The sequence below is a fragment of the Crassostrea angulata genome, chromosome 5, assembly GCF_025612915.1.
Source record: "Crassostrea angulata isolate pt1a10 chromosome 5, ASM2561291v2, whole genome shotgun sequence".
Taxonomy (NCBI): domain Eukaryota; kingdom Metazoa; phylum Mollusca; class Bivalvia; order Ostreida; family Ostreidae; genus Magallana; species Magallana angulata.
The window spans coordinates 33,037,787-33,059,029 of NC_069115.1; the positions used below are offsets into that span (position 1 = coordinate 33,037,787).

Sequence of the window (21,243 nt, forward strand, 5' to 3'; positions counted from 1 at the left end):
TTAAATTTTCTTTTGACATTCTTTCTTGATTTATTCTACAAGACATTTTGTATTTATAAATTAAAAAGCAGATAAATGACAAAATATTATTCAACCTTCTAGTTTTGACATTATTTTCATAATGGAACCCTAATACTATTATCTTCCATGATATTCCAAAATTAAAGAAATTTCCCACCTCTTGCCATATATGTTTTACTAATTTACAACTAAATAAAAGATGTTCACAGTCTTCGACTGTTTGACAACATTCACATTCGGCTGATACATCTTTGTTCCACTTACTAACACTTAAATTATTGTTAAGTACACTGTTTAATAACTTATAATTGAATTCAGCAACTTTCTTATCATACATGCATTTTATTTTTTGATTATATATATTTTTCCAAATAATTCCAGCCGACATACCAAACAATTTGTTCCATCTGTTTTCATATACAGATCTCTTAAATTTCATATTTACAAAAGTAGAATGATAAAAGTTACTCTTTAAACATTCTATATTTCTTCTAAGGCCATCTTTAAAGATAAACCTAGTATTTTGTTGTATATTAATGTATTTTGCATAAGAACAATCAAATATTTCTATGTAATTCTTAAAACACGTTCTAAGCATAATATACTCACAAAAAATATTATTTTTCTTTTTCATGATGCTAGAAAAATAATTTATGTCATACAAATTCCCATCTGCATCAAAAATATCTTTCACATATAAAATACCACTTTTGATCCAATTTTCAAAGCACAATGGTTTTGATTTGTAAGTAAAAAGATTATTATTCCAGATAAATTCTGTTAAGAATTCATCTCTCTTCAGATGATTTACATGTCTCAATTTTTTACATTTGTTTAGAGCAATAAAAACTTCAACATAAAAGTGTGGAAGTTTTGTCATTATAAAAAAGTCTGATTTACTATGTTTACAATCACTTGTTTTTAACACATCATAGATTGAGAGATTTGTTTTATCAAGAATATCAGACAGGGTTCTGAATGTAATGCTTCTGTCGTCTAAAATACGTGAAATCCAAGATGCCTTAGCAGCTAGAAATTTACTCTCTATATCTACATTCCCAATACCCCCTTCTTCAATTTCGCCAATAAGGGTGTTTCTTTTAATTCTATCTTTTTTCTTCCACAAAAAATTGAAAATGAGTTTTGTCACATCTTTAAAAAATCCAGTATCTGGGTTAGATAGTATAAAGGCATTATATACAAGTTTTGATATTGCTAATGTGTTAACAACTGTGCATTTACCAAATATTGTTAAATTTCTTCTTTTCCAAACGCTTAGAATTCGTTCTAACTTTTCTAATTTGCTGGTCCAATTTTTTTCATAGCATTCTTTATAGTTATGACCAAGATATATTCCCAAAGACTTAACACAATTTTTATTAATTTTAACTCCATGTATTGAATTATCATTCGAATATATTTCAATAAAAGACCCTGTTAAAAGACATTCCGTTTTTCCTAAGTTTAATTTCGGTCCAGCCATTTTACTGAAATCATTAATTATTTCTATTGCATTTTTAAGAGAATTTGTATCTTTCAACATATTTGTGCAGTCGTCAGCGTGTTGAACTATTTTAATTATCTTACCACTATTTTCATTAAATGTCAGAACATTTATATCTTCACATTTTCTAATCTGAACAGCTAATATTTCTATAACAATTACAAACAAAAGTGCTGACACAGGGCATCCCTGCCGAATGCCTCTTTGCATTTTACAAGATTTTGACAGCCATCCATTATTCTTTATCTTAAAAATAGGTTCATTGTATAGTGTTTTTATCATTTTAATAAACTGTTCTCCAAAGCAAAATTTTTCTAATGTTTTAAACATAAAATTGTATTCAACGGAATCGAACGCCTTTTCAAAATCTAGAAAAAGTAAGATACCATCTAGTTCGTTCTTCATATAATAATCAAATATATCTAGTATCAAGCGCGCATTTACGCCTATATATCTACCTTTAATGTACGCACTTTGTTCTTGTCCAATTAATCTGTTACACACTTTTTGAAGACGCTTAGCTAATACATGAGCAAATATTTTATAATCAACGTTAGTTAGACTAATTGGTCTGTAATTTGATATATTTTCCTTTTCTCCTTTTTTATAAATTAAAGACATAATTGCGCTTCTTTGAGAAAAAGGCAGCATACCTTGCTCAATGCTTTTTAAGAGTGATGCGAAAAAAAAGTTCTTTTATATCGTTCCAAAATATTTTATAAAATTCCGCTGGTAGACCGTCTTGACCAGGCGATTTATTATTTTTCATAAGTTTTATAACTTCTTTAAATTCCTCCAGTTCGGGGAGCTGATCGCATAATTCTCTCTCCGCTTTTGTTATTTTTTCACAATCTATATCATTTAAATAGGTTTTTACTTCTTCTTCAGATGCGTTTTTACTACTATAAAGTGTACTATAAAAATTGTAAATACATTTCATTACATTTTCATTATCACTATAAGTCATATCGTTATCTTTAACCCTATTAATGGTATTATCATATTGTTGTTTTCTTTCAAGACCTAAAAAATAGGAGGTGCTTTTTTCGCCCTTTTCAATCCATATAGCCCTTGATCTAATGTATGCACCTTTGCATTTTTCGTTATAGTAATCATCTAGTTCTTTTTCGAGCTTTCGTTTGTTTAACATATCTATCTCAGAATGATGTGCTAGTTCTATAGATTTAAGCTGGGCTTCTATGAATTTAATTCGCTTTTTACTCTTCATTGCCTTTTGTTTTGAGTATTGTGAACAATAAGTTTTAATGGTCATTTTGATATGTTCCCATTTTTGTATAGGATCAAGGTTGTTCTGTTCATTTTCGTCTTTTATACGTTTTCTTAATTCGTCACAGAATGTTTTATCCAAAAGAAGAGATGTATTAAATTTCCAATACCCATTACCTCTCAAATTTTCAGTTGTATTTATATCAAATCTTATTCCAATATGATCACTAAAACGTGTTTCTTCAACATTTGGCGCTCTGCGTAGAAAAATACTATCTAAAGGAAATAACATATTTTTTGTCATAAAAACATAGTCGATCCTGCTCTGAGGAATATTATCGCTATTACACCATGTAGATCCGTTGATATTATCTTTTTCGTCTTTATCCCAACAATCAATTAAGTTAAAATGTTTTAGGGCATTTCTTAGGACACGTATACTTTTGTCATTATTTAGAGAATCTAATTGACAATTAAAGTCACCACACATAATTAGACCATCAGTGTTTAAAGATTTTTGATTTATCCAAGTTAAGAGCTTCTTAAAAAATTCTATTCTTTGTTTTTCTTGATTTGGTGCATATATATTAACAAACGACGCATTATTATAAGAAAATTTTATCCTAATTCACAACAATTCAGAACATTTACAGGCATATTGTCGATATCACAGTTTTACCAGTCTTGGGTATTTTGTACATTTCCCATATCTATTAATTTTGGCATTTTTATGATGTGGGTTTAACATACATTGTTTTATGTTAATTTCGTTAAATGATTTAGACTTCTTACAACCTTATAATGTATCGAACGGAGATCAGCTTGAAAATTATGCCAAGCCGTAAAGTACACCTCTTTTATTTTATTTTTTTCTTAGATTTCAACATTTTTATTACATCCTAAAGAAACATATTGATCAATGATGCTTATCGTCGTTTTTTGAATATATTTAGTCACTGTACCTTGACTAACGCCGACTTTATATAATGGATGGTATTGCTTTCAGTGATCTTTATTACGACTTTCATTTTCAAATTTTTGATGTTTTTGAATGTTGTGGCAATTCATATTGATAATTCATACATACATAATTAATCGTGAAAAATATATATTTATTGACTATTATTAATACATTCTCATGTGCTAAGTAGACATTGCATTGATGAAGAGAAGAATTTGGAGTTTTTTTCTTGTACATACATGTATGACCTTAAAAGACAAAAGGTAAGATAAAAACATGAAAAACATACATATTATTATCGAGAAAATCCAATAATACAGATAAACGTTTTAAGATAATTATATGTATACTTGCATGTAAATGTTAACATATAAGACTTGTGTTCATTAATACAGAACTACGACTGGTAAATAATTGTTGTTTATTTCTTATTTCAATTTATCATAGAAGATCACTACATCAATAAAGATTACAACTGATAGTGAGTATACATAATAACATAATTGTATGAACCAGAGACAACAAAGCTGCATATACAAAAAGAGTAGAAACGAAAAATGTAACACTACAATAAACAATGTCATAAAATGTACTGTCCTTAAGTATGCTTAATTTCGGCATAACAGACCCCTTCAGTGATTTCAGTTTTGTCATTGGTGTTTGTTTGTTTTGTGGCAGCAGTGTCTTGTTCAACTTCCATGTACAAGAGACCATCTTCATTACGTTTTCTTACCGGATCCTTTGCAGTGCTTCTGTTTGGTTTACATACCTCTGCATAAACATCACCAGAACTAAGCTCAGGTGTACGGTCCTTACTCCTGTTTGGAACAGCATAGACCGGCATTGAAGACCCACTTTGATCTATGGGTTTATTGTTAGGAGGAACGTCATAGTCCGGGTTAATCTTTTTCTTCATATTTGAATCCGTCGGTGGTAAACCAAGTTGCTTTTCCTGATCCGAACTGTACCCTAATTCGTCAATAGGTTGTGAAGGGAGATATAATGGGTTTTCTGGCAATTCGGCGTTGTTATCGAATAATTCATTTCTGTGCGCCATGCCCCCACCCGAAGATCTATTTTTGTTTCCTCCACTCCTTGATCTGAAAGTATTAACAGGAAACATCGAATTTCAAAATAACTTTATAAATGATACATAGCAAACGTTTTACTTATTATTTTCTCGTAAATGATAAACGTACCATAACAAAGATCAACACAATCTAGACTAATTCTTTTCTGAGTAAACTATTGATACTAACCTGTTCATCAATACTACTATGAGAACGATCAGACAAACAAGTATCAGCATGCCCCCGGCTGCAGAACCGGCGATTATGTCTAAAAAAAGTTTGTCTTTATATGTAGTTAAAATATGCATGAATGAGACTAAACGCACATTAATAAAACAATTTGATGGAATAATGTACAATTTTGAATTTTTGCGATTCATTTACACAATTATCGACCCTTAAAAAGTTTACTCTGACATGCCAAGGATAATACATTTTAACACTAAAAATGTAATTGAGTATAAATAGAGTCAACGAAAGAGGTAACCAGTATATAATTTTTATAATTCTTTAGCTAAATGTACATAGTATAATTAAATGTACAAATAAAAGTTCCATAACGAGGTTCTTCCTCTCAACATTGTAACAATAGGATAATTCAGCTGTATATTTACATATCATATTATCTGATGTATCCTGTGTTGTCTTCATTGGCAATGAATAATTACTGGCAGTGGTAGGGTTTGAGGACGTGGTGACATCTGCATCCTTTTTAGTGTTTACCACAGATGTAGATGGACCAGTTGAAGAGACTTCATGTGATAACTGTGGAGTTGTTGAAGTGGATGTTGAACTTATTGAAGTGGATATCGAAATTGTTGAAGTGCTTGTTGAAATTGTTGATGAAACTGTTCGTGTTGTTGTGTCTGCTGGGAGTTCACATTTTACGCTTACATTTCCACCGAGTCCACCTTAAATTACAGTAAAAGAATAATTTTTTTGAGCAAATAAAAACACCAAAAGCAAGTGTGGCCGAATTCATTTGTAGGCCATTTTTTAGACTTTGTTTTGATGGAACGTGTGTTATGGGAACATTGATAATCTTTTAAATGGAAGTGTTTTACTTATGGATAATAATGTTTCAGAGAAAATCAAAAGTTTCTATCATTGTAAAGAAAAAAGTTATATTTTTTTTTTAAAATGATTTTTTTTTTGCAAAATGATACTTAGAAGCTGTTTAAACTTGGCAGTCAAATCAATTGATAAACTGACCCTACAGGGCATTAATGCAAACATTGCTAATATTATGATTGTACTAGTGTTTTTACAATTTGAAAATTATTTGTAATATTAAGTCCCCCTTTTTATATTAAAATAATGGAAGTAATTAATAACAAAGATATTCATGGAAGTAACAAACTCATCAAAGATATTCATAGTCCTATGAGATCAATTGCCTGAGATGTGAAGTTGCTCGGAGAGAGGGACATTCTAAAAAAGACTAATAGCATCTGTCAAGACATATTCAAGATTAGAAACATATGCAAGGTTGTATCAACAGAATCTCAATAGCTTTGTATGACTAATTTTATTAGCTGCAGGATAATGGTTATTTAATGACAGTATGTTTTATTTCTCTAAAACAAATTATTAAATATCAGATACAGAAATTTGTAGATGTATTACATATGTAATTGCAACAAAGTTCTGAATTTGACATTTATTGGTTTTTTTTTCTTTTTTAACTAAAAAAAAGTTGCATGGAGATTTTTTTTCCAATTTATATTTTTTTTATTTTATGTATTAAGAACCTATTATGATTCAATTATTCTACTGACTTTAATAAGGGAAGTTTACATTTGCCTAATTTAAGATAAGCCTTACGGGAATACAAGTCACATTAGGCCTGTTCTAGTTTTGAGTCAAATCTAAACACATTGAGAAATTTTAACATTTGAAAGGTGATAATTACGAAAGCCGAGAAGGCTCATTCGAAATTTGAGATTCAAAATACGAGATTCGAAATACGAGTTTCAAGATTCGAAACACGAGATTCAATATCTAAATTAACCAATCAAATCAAGGATCTGAAAACGTGTGTCTTAGTCACATCAAACTGTTCTAAAAAAAAAGATCATCCGTACATGTTCTTATATACAAATGAATGCAGTGTGTTTCGCGGATCTAAGTGATTTTGTTTGCCCTGGTGCATTTTCTCCTGATGTGTTTGAATCCTGGGGTATTTCATCATCAATAGTTTAAACTTCAGGTTTATTCACCCCTGTTGTGTAAAATGCAGTTATGGTAAAGAGCCTCATGAGCGGAGCCAATTTTTTGGGTAGGGGGGTCCTAGGCCAATTTTCAATAATTTTACAAGGTAAACTTAATAAGCTTTAAATTTCCCGAGGAGGATGCAAACCCCCTCACCCTTCCTTTCTAGATCATCACATGAAGATTAGTATCTAAAATATGTTTTAATCTAAATATAAATAATCAGTCCGGTTTCACCAATAAATACACGCATTACTTATCGTGTTTATGTATACAGGTATACACTATTACTATGATTAAAAACAAAACATTGAGATATCATCACATCATACGGAATTAACAATTAATACATTTTTTTCCTTTTCTTGAGAAATCAACTTATTTTGAGTCTTACGTTTGGCATTGCTTTCAATATAGTAGGATACATATTCTGTACAATCAAATGTAGGGATAATATGTTGCTAATTTGTTCAAACTGCCAATTTCTTGTGCAGAGAACAGTGAAACTTTAAAAATTTGATTGTGCATGAATTTTTAAAAATTATTGTTGTAGTTTGTTATAATTCATTCATTGATATATCATATTGTGTATGGTGTGAGGAATGCATGGAAGATGGCGGCATATTATCTCAAATAATCAGTGCAAGAATCAACAAATAGACTGTTATTTGTTACATGTCCTGCAAATGCATTGATAAAAAATTATATCGTCACATAACATAGCTGATAAAGTTAATGTGTAGATAGGTTAACGTTTATGTAGTTCTAACATACAAGATGGCGGACGTATCAGGCGGGGATCCAGAAAAATAAATTCCAAAAATTATAGGCCGAAGTGTACATTAATGCTTTTAAAATTATTTAAAACTATCGCACGGGTCAAAATGCATAATAGAAGATATAATTGGAAATTTTCATCTTATATCAATACATGTATGTATTAACTTTTATAACAACTGAGAGTATAGCATAAGCAATACATTTCCTTTACCGGCACCATCCCCCTCCCCATAAAAAAATGAAACAACTGTCGTTTTATTTGCTAAACATGTGTAGAGAAAAACTGGTTCAAGATTTTTTCTAAAGGACATACCCGATTAATAATGAAAAATGAGTCGTTAAAAAATAATTTCGTCACAATTTTTAGGTTCACTTGGGTATATTTTGGTCCATTTGGGTAAATAGATGCACCAGCGCAGCTCTAATTGCGTGGACCCTGGGGTCCACGCAGAAAATATATAAGCGACGTTAAACCGGATGCTGTGGGGAAAATTCAGCCTGCGCATGAGTTAGCCTGGTTCCTGTGCGTAATGGGTATCTCAAGAAACCAGGCTAGCACACCTTTATCTAAAAAGGGATCGGGATTCCATGCCATATACACACTATACGCTGTCGTTAAATGGTTCAGACACAAAGAATTCCTTTTAAAGAAATAATTGGCATGTGATATGAACTGTCAGTATTATGAAATAAGTCAATATTATGCCGAAACTACAACAGTCATCAAATAGCATAATTTGCAATGTTTTGTTGTTTTTCGAGTACACTTGTATAGTCTGTCCCAAGATATCTTGAATTCAGATTTTGCTTAATTGCTTGATATTTATAAATACCTGAGGGTTCAAACGATGTTCATTCAAAAGTATGAAAAATTATCAAGATTTGTCAGTCGAAACACCCCTGTTAGCTTATCCGGTTTCAATACAATGCTAAAAATGTGATGTCTACGGGGATTTTGTACTGCAGCAAGCCCGGATGATAACGTGGAAAAATTGAACAATGTATTCCGAGTATATTCTGAATGGAGAAAAGATGTAAACATTCCCCATTTAAAGTCTCCGTAAGGAATCTGCGTATGTTCCTGTGAATTTTTCCGAGTAAAAGATGATAATGTGTCGTTGAAATTATCTTGAAAATTATCCCATTAAACTATTTCAATTGCACTTCTTTCACAGGTATGTGTATTTTTATTAAAAATCGTCCAAATGTGTTGCATAAATGTCTTAGGACAGACTCACAGCTTAACAATAATTTTTTAAAGCATTTAAGTATGATTAAATAATTATGTGACTGTATATAATAGATGGTTGAATAATTACGTAACTGTATAAAAATTAAAATCTTTTTAAAAAATGCATCAGAATGTGAAATTAATTTACACAAATCTGCCACTGCATAGTTAACAAAGTAGTCGAAAGCGTAATGTGTGCGCAAATAATAGAATTCGCCGAATGCCTGATACTATACAGTTCTGTACATGCAATCTTCATTTATATAGATCAAAATAAATTTAACCCTTTAAATTTTCAGATAAAAAGTCAGGCTTATACATATACGTAATACAATGTACAAATTTAGTAGTTAAAAGCAGGCGGCTAGAGTCGGTGGAATGGTTGATAATCCTAAAGTTTTCACGTTTTCGTTAGAAACGCATGCATATGGTCCACGTATTGCAGTCTTTTTTTAAAGGACAGAAACTTGTTTATATATAATCAGATCATCAATTCAAAATATTTTAAAAAATTAATAGCTTTAAAACCAGTCGATAAAAAAGGAACGCAAGTCGAACTCGATGAGTGCTAATAGCTGTGTTGAATGAATGGTACAGTAGGATATGTGCAAAACGTTCCGTGTTCTCTTTCCTACCCTATATTTATTGGAACACTATATATATATATATATATATATATATATATATATATATATATATATATATATATATATATATATATATATATATATATATATATATATATATATATATATATAGTCAAATTTAAAATTAAGTACGGATATATAGTTACCTGTTTATCAAAAGGAAAACTACTACTAATTTATCTGTAGCCTATCGTTATGGAGCCACACATAAACTTTGAAATTAATTTGCCAAACCAAAACGAAAAAAACCCCCTGGAAAACGCAGAGAAAAAGAAGTGGGGACAGAATAACTGACAAATTAAATGAGGACTATAGCCCCCCCCCCCCCCCCCCCCTGAAATTTACAACCCATTCGCACACAATTTAAGAAAATCTCATGTTTTTTTTTATCATTTTCGCTAGCTGATGTATAAGACATCACAAATACCCAAAACCCCCTCACGGAAAAGGAAATGTTAGGTGATGAGAGAGAGAGAGAGAGAGAGAGAGAGAGAGAGAGAGAGAGAGACGATGTTAATCACACGTGCGCTACCACCATTAAAATTAAAGCTTGCCAGTTGCTCTGCCCTACCCTAGCTACCGCCTCTCTTTTCTCCTTTAACGAGACCGGGTCTAATTTTTCTGCCCTAGATTTTTGAATGAAATTTTTTACATGAATATCTACTGATATAATTACTATTTTAAGATACAACAAGTGAAAAGCTGTCAATGTGACAGCAAACCGGGTTTTCTTTTATGTAAACTGTACCCATAATCCATGTCAACCCTTATCCAGTGAAATGGAGTACCCTACATGTACATGTATATGCAACATTTTGCCAAAAAATGACTAAGTTCAAAAGCTAGTATTTTTTTCATAAATTATCGGAAATCAAAATCCTAGCAATATGCAAACCTCTGATATATGTACAACTGATTTGCAAAAGAACAACTTCCTATCTTGAGAACTGTAGGAGGAGTTATCCGTACAATGAGGGTACCCTATATGCAATATTTTGCCAAAAAATGACTAAGTTCAAAAGCTGGTATTTTTTCCATAAATTATCGGAAATCAAAATCCTAGCAATATGCACACCTCTGATATATGTACAACTGCTCTGCAAAAGAACAACTTCCTATCTTGAGAACTGTAGGAGGAGTTATCCGTACAATGAGGGTACACTATATGCAATATTTTGCCAAAAAATGACTAAGTTCAAAAGCTGGTATTTTTTTCATAAATTATTACAAATCAAAATCCTATCAATATGCACACCTTTGATATATGTACAATTGATCTGCAAAAGAACAACTTCCTATCATGAGAACTGTAGGAGGAGTTATCCGTACAATGAGGGTACCCTATATGCAACATTTTGCCAAAAAATGACTAAGTTCAAAAGCTGGTATTTTTTCCATAAATTATCGGAAATCAAAATCCTAGCAATATGCACACTTCTGATATATGTACAATTGATCTGCAAAAGAACAACTTCCTATCTTGAGAACTGTAGGAGGAGTTATCCGTACAATGAGGGTACACTATATGCAATATTTTGCCAAAAAATGACTAAGTTCAAAAGCTGGTATTTTTTTCATAAATTATTACAAATCAAAATCCTATCAATATGCACACCTTTGATATATGTACAATTGATCTGCAAAAGAACAACTTCCTATCATGAGAACTGTAGGAGGAGTTATCCGTACAATGAGGGTACCCTATATGCAACATTTTGCCAAAAAATGACTAAGTTCAAAAGCTGGTATTTTTTCCATAAATTATCGGAAATCAAAATCCTAGCAATATGCACACTTCTGATATATGTACAATTGATCTGCAAAAGAACAACTTCCTATCTTGAGAACTGTAGGAGGAGTTATCCGTACAATGAGGGTACCCTATATGCAATATTTTGCCAAAAAATGACTAAGTTCAAAAGCTGGTATTTTTTCCATAAATTATCGGAAGTCAAAATCCTAGCAATATGCACACCTCTGATATATGTACAACTGCTCTGCAAAAGAACAACTTCCTATCTTGAGAACTGTAGGAGGAGTTATCCGTACAATGAGGGTACACTATATGCAATATTTTGCCAAAAAATGACTAAGTTCAAAAGCTGGTATTTTTTTCATAAATTATTACAAATCAAAATCCTATCAATATGCACACCTTTGATATATGTACAATTGATCTGCAAAAGAACAACTTCCTATCATGAGAACTGTAGGAGGAGTTATCCGTACAATGAGGGTAACCTATATGCAACATTTTGCCAAAAAATGACTAAGTTCAAAAGCTGGTATTTTTTCCATAAATTATCGGAAATCAAAATCCTAGCAATATGCACACTTCTGATATATGTACAACTGATCTGCAAAAGAACAACTTCCTATCTTGAAAACTGCAGGAGGAGTTATCCGTACAATGAGGGTACCCTTTTGGCAGCCGCCCGCTCGCCCGCCCGCCATTTTCACCATTTTAATAACCGGATTTTTCCGTTGGAAAACCCGGTTAAAAATAAGACTTTTACCACACCGTTTGTTTATGGGGTCATCTCAAAGTTTTTTTTACATTATTTTTAAACTTCTGCCCTAGAAATTTCTTTTCTGTTCTACATATTATAGTTATTGCTAAAAGGCATCAAATGGTCAAATAAAAAAACTCTTTTACCTCCTGGTTTTCCTGGGGTCTTATCAAAGTTGTTTTTTGTATGCCCAATTTCCAAGTTTGTCAGATAATGGCTATTTTTTATTTGACAGAGACGGAAATGGTGATCTTTATATTGTTATTAAAACATTCAGACATATTTAAGTAATAATTAAATATATAACATCACATATTAAGGGTCATTAATATAAAATACGTGGTTACTGTCTTGAAATATATGGATTAAGCTATATTTAGGCGGGTGAAGAAAACGTGACAGAGGGCTAGGCTTGCTGAACCCTTTTCACGTTTTCGACCCGAGCCCAAATATAGCTTATACTTAGAGACATTTATGTTTATTCCACAATTTAATATCATTCAATTTTACGCATCAAACGAGCTATTTTCAACAAATTTTGCTAAATATCTGCAGTTGAAACTATCACGCCATGGCGTCAACAAAGCAAAAAGATGACGTCACAATACAAATGAAACGCTGCGCGAAAGCGTGCGTACTCGTTCTGTACTCGGCCTCTTAATTATCGTCTATGTACATGTATGCGTGTATCAAGTCAAATCAATTTCAAAATTTCAAAAATTGAATTTGACACTAAAAAACTCTTAAAAAAAACAACTGGATTGTTTTCTTTGAGGTCGTAAATCATTATCTTTTATGGTTTGATGTCGCTAGGATACAGGTTTCAGATCCATGATTTGATTATGGTTAATTTGGATATTGAATCTCGATTTTCTAAACTTGAATCTCGTATGTCGAATCTCGAATGAACCTTCTCGGCTTCCGTACATAACATATTATAGCTTACTGGAAATTCCTGAGTTTCCTCAGTCTAATGTAGAGAAAATCAAATTCTATATTGCCTCCTTGGCCACGTTCAGGGAAATAATTTACAGTTTTTGCTGTTTTGAAATCTGTACGATGATTTAGCTACCCGAGAAGTAAAATATTCATCGAGCCCAAAAGCAGTTTGAATATTGTACTTTGAGGTAGCTATATGATTGTCTTAATGAAAAAAAACCGCAATAAATTGCTTTAACTATAATTTGATTCAGTAACACAACCATATCCATTTGAGTGATATCAAGCAGGAAACACCTCATCATACATATCTACATGCAGTTAAGATCATTGCCGGACACATTCAAAAACGCGATATTTCATTGTACGACCCTAATTATGATAACCAATCCTAACATTATGGAACTCATAATTTATTTGTAGTCCGATGTAGAAAATTCATCTCTTTCGTCCGGTGTGAGTGAATATTATACAGTTATTACTGTTTTTGAGGTAAATACGATGATTTAGCTACCCAAGAAATACAATTTTCACTGAGCCGGAGACGAGGTGATTATGGACATCCGAAGGTAGCTAAACCATTTTATTAATCGGAAAGACAGCAATAATTATTTTATGATTCAGCGACTAATTCATACAGACATATCAAAGTTAGAATTATCAAGCGAAGACTTTAGTTTAAAGACATAGCTGAACAAATTGAGAAACGTGATATTTCATTGAACGATCTTTTTTTAGACCAATGTAGAGGAAATCAAATGTTATATTGACCTCCTAGGTCACCCGCAGGTAAATATAAAGTTCTGTTTTTTTCTAGATAGTTGGATACGAGCCAATCAGAGAGCTAGGACTTTTTATCAATCATATATTAAAACATTTTATTTTTCTAGAATGTTGGATTTAAGCAAAAAGATTGAATTTATTTTAATACATGATTATTTTTAAAGTTTTGTTCCATAGTGCCATATTTCAGCAAATCAATAAGCTAGGAATTAATCAATTATTTAATGATACTTAATACTTGAACGTGAAGAATACTTGAATATAAATATTTACCATTTTGTTGAAATCCCACACAATAATAGAACGTGCCTGATGTGGATGGCAATGCATATTCTGCTCGTACTTCCACTGCTTCGTTGATCTGGACCTTTAACACGTGAGACGTAAATGATAGTATTGGGCATTTAAAAATAGCCCTATTTTAAACGTTTACTTGTGTATAACACACATTTGTAACTTCCCTCAATGTCAGAAGCAGATCTCCAACAAACGACGGGGTCACGATACAAGTACATGGCTGGTTGGTCTTATAAAAGTCTACAAGTACAGCTCGTCCATATTGCATCGGTCCTCCACAGCTAGATACTAAACTGTTTTCAACTAAACATAAATTGGGAAAAAATCAGTAAACGGACAAAAAATATTATTACCTATTTTTATTAAATTGATAGATTAACAAATATTACGAGCAACAGTACTCACCATTCGATGGACATTGCCCTATAGAATAAATATAATTGCAAAATAGTATTGCCTATCGTCGTCAGTATTATTCAAACTACACAGTTGTTTGAGGTCATATATCTTAAAACATCACAGATCACAGAATTAATTTTCAAATAAATTAAAGATTAATCAATTGCAATATGATGTATGTACAATGTATGAATACATTGAATAAATTTTCAGATATGTTATTATACCGAATTCTCGAAACTTGTACACTTTCAATAGAAGATAGATTTTGATTAACACATTAATGAGATCAACGAATTCGATGTAAAGATAACATTCTTAATGACAAATTCAAATAATATTTGCAATAAAGAATGAAATTCGGTAAAAAGAATTGAAAATGTGTTGTATCAAATTCAAAATACTCAATAAGACCTATAGGGCTTCCGTACATGTACCTCATGGAGGATCAAATAATTGTGCGTGTTTAGTGTTCTTAAACATTTAAAAATACAATTAGCAATTATATGTAATATATTTTCATGTGTTCCAATTCGCTCAATAAATAATATAATTATTATCAATTTAAAGACGATATTTGTTTTTCACACCGTGACGATATTTGTTTCAACGGTTTTGTTTAATTTCATACAAGTAGCATGCAATCTAACTTATTTCAATATGTTAATAGATACTTAATCAAGCGTGGAGTTCAGTTTAGAAATTTTAAACGGCGAATTGGAAGGATGAAATTGCATTTCACATACAAACAAGTCAGTGTTTAATGTACCACTAAGTACTTTGTGCATAATTCATAATACACTGTGACACAGGAAGATAATGAGTTTTCATTTTTTTTCGTATTAAACACTGCATATCAAACTGATTGCTTGAAGCTTAATGACATAAGTTATAGACAGGGAATATGAATGAGTAATGCAGAAGTTAAGGTAAAATCGAAACATATTGTTTATTCTCTATAAAATTGAATATCCGACAGGTAAAACAAATCTGTACTCACATAATATAGAATTTAAAGTATCTCCTTATAATCAAACAAATAATCTTACCTTTTGTTGCTACTAAAAACACACTGATAACAAACAAACAAAATGGATTTTTCATTATTACTCTGAACAAAAACTCCCAAACCAGGAAGAAAATAAATACCGGTTTTACGAGTTAAAATAAAGAACCTAGTTGTTTTTATTCGAGATCAGTCATGCGATTATCGAGACTACACATGCACTCAATATATTGTGTTATACTATGTGTCCACACAAAATGTTTGCCAATTTAAATGTTTAGAAAAGATAAGTGCTGGAAATAGGTTAAAGCACAATTATTAACACACAGTTGAATTCATTTGAATGGTCCACACGATTATCAATATCGCCTTGATAAAAGACAAAGTGTATGAGCATTGTATACATGTAAATACCCCCTGAAAAAATGACGGGTTTTCCGATAAAGGCAAATGTTATATGAATCCTTTTTAAAACAGGCAAAAGTAAGGGTATCGTTAAGGAAAGTTTTACGTGTTACACTCATGACACATGATTAATTTCAAATGATCTGTTATAAGCATATTAAACCTATTCGTGACAGGTCAATAATTTATCAAACAATAACAACTATCTAATTTCCCGGGGAGACGAGCAATAAATAAAGTTAGATTTGCCCTTTATCAATAATATTCATTAAAAAGTATCAAAATCCTTATTTCAAAATATACTAGTTTCTTTGCTTTTTGAATTATTTGTTCTGTAACACTTTGGAAAGTGTAAAAAAAATTCTCAATATACACAATCCTATTTAACAGCAAAACAATTTGTGTTTTATTGCATGTATACAATATAGCTTAAAACGCGATTAACACAAATCTTAAGTTTTTAATTAAACATATGCTTTTGTGAAGCATTAATAAATCCTACTAGTATTAACTGAACAGTTTTGATAATATCGAATTCAGTATATCACAATCATTAACGACATAAACATTCAAAAGCATGCATACATTACTCTCTTGTTATAATAACATATTGAAGTTCATATATACTCCGGAAAAGTATGAAATACCAAACTGTACTTGTCAATGGATAAAATACTTCTTTAAAAAATTACTGCTGCAGTAGAAATGTTCTGACAAAAAATGGCAGACAAAAGTGTAGATACAAAAACAACCCAAAAACATGAGATACATGTATTTTTGTATATATATATATATATATATATATATATATATATATATATATATATATATATATATATATATATATATATATATATATATATATAAACCTATCATGCCATGGCGTCAATCAAGCAAAAAGATGACGTCACAATACAAATGAAACGCTGCGCGAAAGCGTGCGTACTCGATCTGTACTCGACCTCGTTTAAACATTTTAAAAAAATCAAGAAAAAATCAAAATATTTTTGTACTTTATATGCGTTAATGAAAACGCTGATCAGCAAGGGGTTCTATGTCGTGCAAGCACCTACTTGATAGATTGGTACATGGGTCTTTGGAGCTTGCTTCTTTCTTTTTGGGTATTTTTTCTTTTTAGTATTCTCTAACAATAATGTAGACGATTTTGTACACAAACAGAGTTATCGATACTATGATATCAATGTAAAAATGACAACCTCTCTCTCTCTTTCTCTCTCTCGTGATGAATTCAAAATATCAAACAACACAGCCGACAAGTTGCCAGGTAAGCCTTGCATATTATTGCGTGTATCGAAGTTTCAGCATTAATTGAGAAAATATACAAAATATACCGTAACTATATTCTTATCATGATAAATGTAAAATTATGAATCTACTGATAGTGAATCTACAACGATGACAAATATCGAAAAGGCAATACCGTATAACTAGTTTTTAATGCGGGTGCAAATTCTTTATTTATTTTTTGCGATTTTAATTTTTGCGATTTCACTTTGACACTAAAGTCTATTTTTATTGAATTTAATTACTAGACATTTAAACAATAAAGTCTATTTTTATTTTTTATTGAACACACCAAAGCAATTTAAAATATTACATGTAATAAAAATATTCACATTAAAATACATAAAACACATTACAGTTTTTTTAAAAAATGGTTAAAAATATTAAAATACATTTCAAAAAAAATTCATTAAATATTTCCATTAAAATACATTAAAACTATAACACAATCACAGTGTTAAATCACATTCACAATCTGTTGGAGAGTAGCTTTTGAATTACGATTTTCTGCACACTTCAGCAATGCCTGCTTTTTCGAACCACTTAATCACCATCTCTGGTTGGCTTCTTATGTCTTTGTAAGCTTCTACAAGCCATTTAGCACCAAGAGGTTTTAGAATAGATAAACGGAGGTCAACAGGTTTCAGTGTTTCTATGGCGACACCTTTGTCAAGTTGCTTTGAAATACAGGATGCATACCATCGCTGAAAGCGCTGTTTCATTTTGTCTTTCACGACTTTTTGAATGGAAGGATCCATGGGCTGTAACTTGTCCGTCGTGTTTGGTGGTATATACACAATTTCAATATTCTCCGTTTTCAAATCATCCACGAACTCTCTCGACATCTGCGCTCGGAAAACATCAGTGACTTGTGTGTGTTAGGTAGCCCAAGCTTTTTCTTGGTTTTATCCATGTGAGGTACTAGAACTCGCGATGTGTATTCCATCTGTGTGTCTGTATTGGCCCAATGATTAGGACTGTGAGTTATGTTCCAAGCCAGCGGAAAATCATACTCAGGATGACAAGCAGAAGTTTTGTCCTGGTATATGACTTGTGGAGCTAGAAAATCCCCACTCAATGTGCCTAATATGATTAAAAAATTAATTAGAAGATATCAGTACAGTTAATGATCTGTTTTTTTCCTTAATTGATACTACAAGCAAAATAATAAGATTGATAATTATCTACATTACCTGCGAAAACACCGGTGACTTGTCTTTTGTCATCAAGAGCAATTATGGAGACTCACTGATTTTATGACGTATTTTTTGCGATTAAGACGTGATCGCAGAATTTCGCAAAAAATAGCACCCGGTAGAATAATCCAGTTATACGGTATTGTGGGTGAAGGATGAATGTGTAGCTTGTTTTGGAGGTTTATTTTTGATAATTACATGTATATTTATCTGGATCAATTTTGTTTGTTAGCTTGTTTTGTTTAGTGAAAAGGGGAATAAAGAAAATGAGTAATTTTCGATCTAAAGTCAACTTATTTTCTTATTATCATAGACAAAAAGCATGTTGGAAAAAAAAATATTGTATCAAGCAGTTATTATGCGAAGATCATGCATTCCTCTTTGGTTTTCACAATTACATGCATCAGTTACTTCACGTACCTACTAAAGGAGAAATACATTTCCAAAAGAGATGATATCGGTAACTGTAGTTAACAGTTAAGTTCCAGCCTGTAATCTTCCACATGCAAGCACGTGTGTAATCCTAATTTTAAAAAAGGTATCATGGCCGTGGGGGGGGGGGGGGGGGGGGGTCGCAACAAGATTATGTACTAGCGTGGCAGAGTGTACATTTTGAATTAATAATCAATCTTGAATTATTATAAATAAACAAAATCATAAATTTAGTTTAACATGCAGTCGCGAAAGTTAACAGGAAGAACTAAAATGCCAGGGAGTTTGGTTTTCTCTATCTGCTAGACGATTTCTTTCGTCATTATTTAATAGGGTGTAAGGATGCCCGCCTACTTTATACGTCAACCGATTTAAAATGACTGTATTTTGGATTTATAAATCGTTCTTAAACGTTCGATCTGATATATCGTTGTCAATAATTCAAAACTTTGAACGATTTAATTGGTTTTTATGCCTAACCCAACCCCCGCGGAGGAATCCATTCTAACCAATGGAAATTTCATTAATAAAATGTAATACAAGACTTCGGGTCAGAATGTATCATTCATTAATTTTTACGCAGTTATAATGGAGGAGTCCAAAATAGGAACTTTTGAGAGACATCATTATACAATTTGAATACACTGGGGCATACATGTATCGTGTATGCAGTTTATTTTGCGTCTATTTTCTTATTTTGAGAGTCTTTTTTATAATTGTTAGAAAATGACGGAAAGGCCTTGAATATTGTCATCTTAAATATGTCATATAACACGTAAAACTGTTTTCATTGTACCCACAAGCTTGAAATAATGAAATACAATGTAATTTGAATGAAAACAATTCAAAATGGCTTTGTTACAGTAAAACAGTGGGCGTTAAACATGTGTACGTCCAGCTCCACAAGCGCTAGCACATGCACTTTTTTCTGGGCGACGGTCTGAATACAGCTAGCGGCTTTGTTATCGATCGGTTACCTGGGTCTCATAATGCAACAAACGTCAGAGATGAGGTCAAAGAGGTTCATCTTTAAGAAATGAAAATGTACATATGAATGAAAACATTTGGAAATTTAATGTGGAATCATCTTTACGCGCTGCATGTATCTTTTAGTGCATTACAAGAAGCTCTTTCATTACTACTTAAACGTGCACACACCCACGAAAAGGGACCAAACTGACAAAAATTGTTTCTGCAAAACTGACTATAACTTACGAAAAAATCAAATTAAATGCTACGGAAGAAATCAAAATTAATTTCTTTACAATTTTGCTTCAGTAATGCATTAGAAATTTTTATTCCTTTACAAATTATTGACAAAAAACTTTTGAAGACTCTAACTCACTAATTATAGGGGCCAGCCCCTTTTTTCTGTATACCGAATGAAAGGTCTCGGTAAGACCCACAACTTTTAAAATACACCTTATTACAAATTATTATCAGGTAGAAGATATGTGAAATGTTTTGCATTTTTTCTAACCTTTGTTTCAACACCTATACAGTGGTAGCAACGTTATTGTTGACAAACGACACGCACGATTCTGATACACGAACGATCACGCACGATCCTCTGTTTTGGGGTAGCCATTTTGGGTCTAAGAATTAGAAATTTGACATCAACATTCAAAATGAAAACAAAAGCTTTGTTTACGTAGCAAAGAATTGCAAGCTCTGCAACTCGCTTATAACTTATCAAATACACTAATTTTTTGGTTGCTTATTTAAAATGCTTAACTAAAGCATTGTAAACATTAAAATCTGAAAAATAATTTTTGACCAAAATTGTGACCATGCCCCTATAAGCAATGTGTGAGATTTTAAAAAAAAAAACTTAAAGACTTTTCATAGCAGGATGCAACGATCTAGCGTCGTTTTTGTTTTTAGGGTTACCTTGATTTGACAAATGCGCCTTAAAATTATTGAGCATATCATTAAGAATGGTAGGATCGGTAGTATTTCCTGCGTGTTTCATGCTTTCTCCTTTTATCATATTGAGTAAACGTTGCCCTACACTTCTCATGTTCACAGATATTAATTGGTATCACACTTGTTCCTACTAAAAAGTGTAGCCTATTGTGCATGTAGAGCAAACATTCTGAGAGTATTGCATAAGCAGTACTTGTCCCTTACAGGCACCCCAAACCCTCTATCTCACCCCCAAAATTTAAGACAATTGTCGTTTTTCTAATTAGGTCTTGAGAAAATTTGATTCTTTTTATAGGACAGACTCGATAAGTAATAAAAAACAAGTCGATTAGATTAAATTATTCATCTTTTTTTCTTAATTTTCCACTATTAAGGCACCACTTCTTCTGCATG

General features: G+C 31.7%; 1 pseudogene; it reads right to left on the reverse strand.

Moving 5' to 3' along the window:
• Positions 1-3,886: 3,886 nt before the first annotated feature.
• On the reverse strand, positions 3,887-15,684 carry LOC128182999 (uncharacterized; annotated as a pseudogene).
• Positions 15,685-21,243: the final 5,559 nt, after the last annotated feature.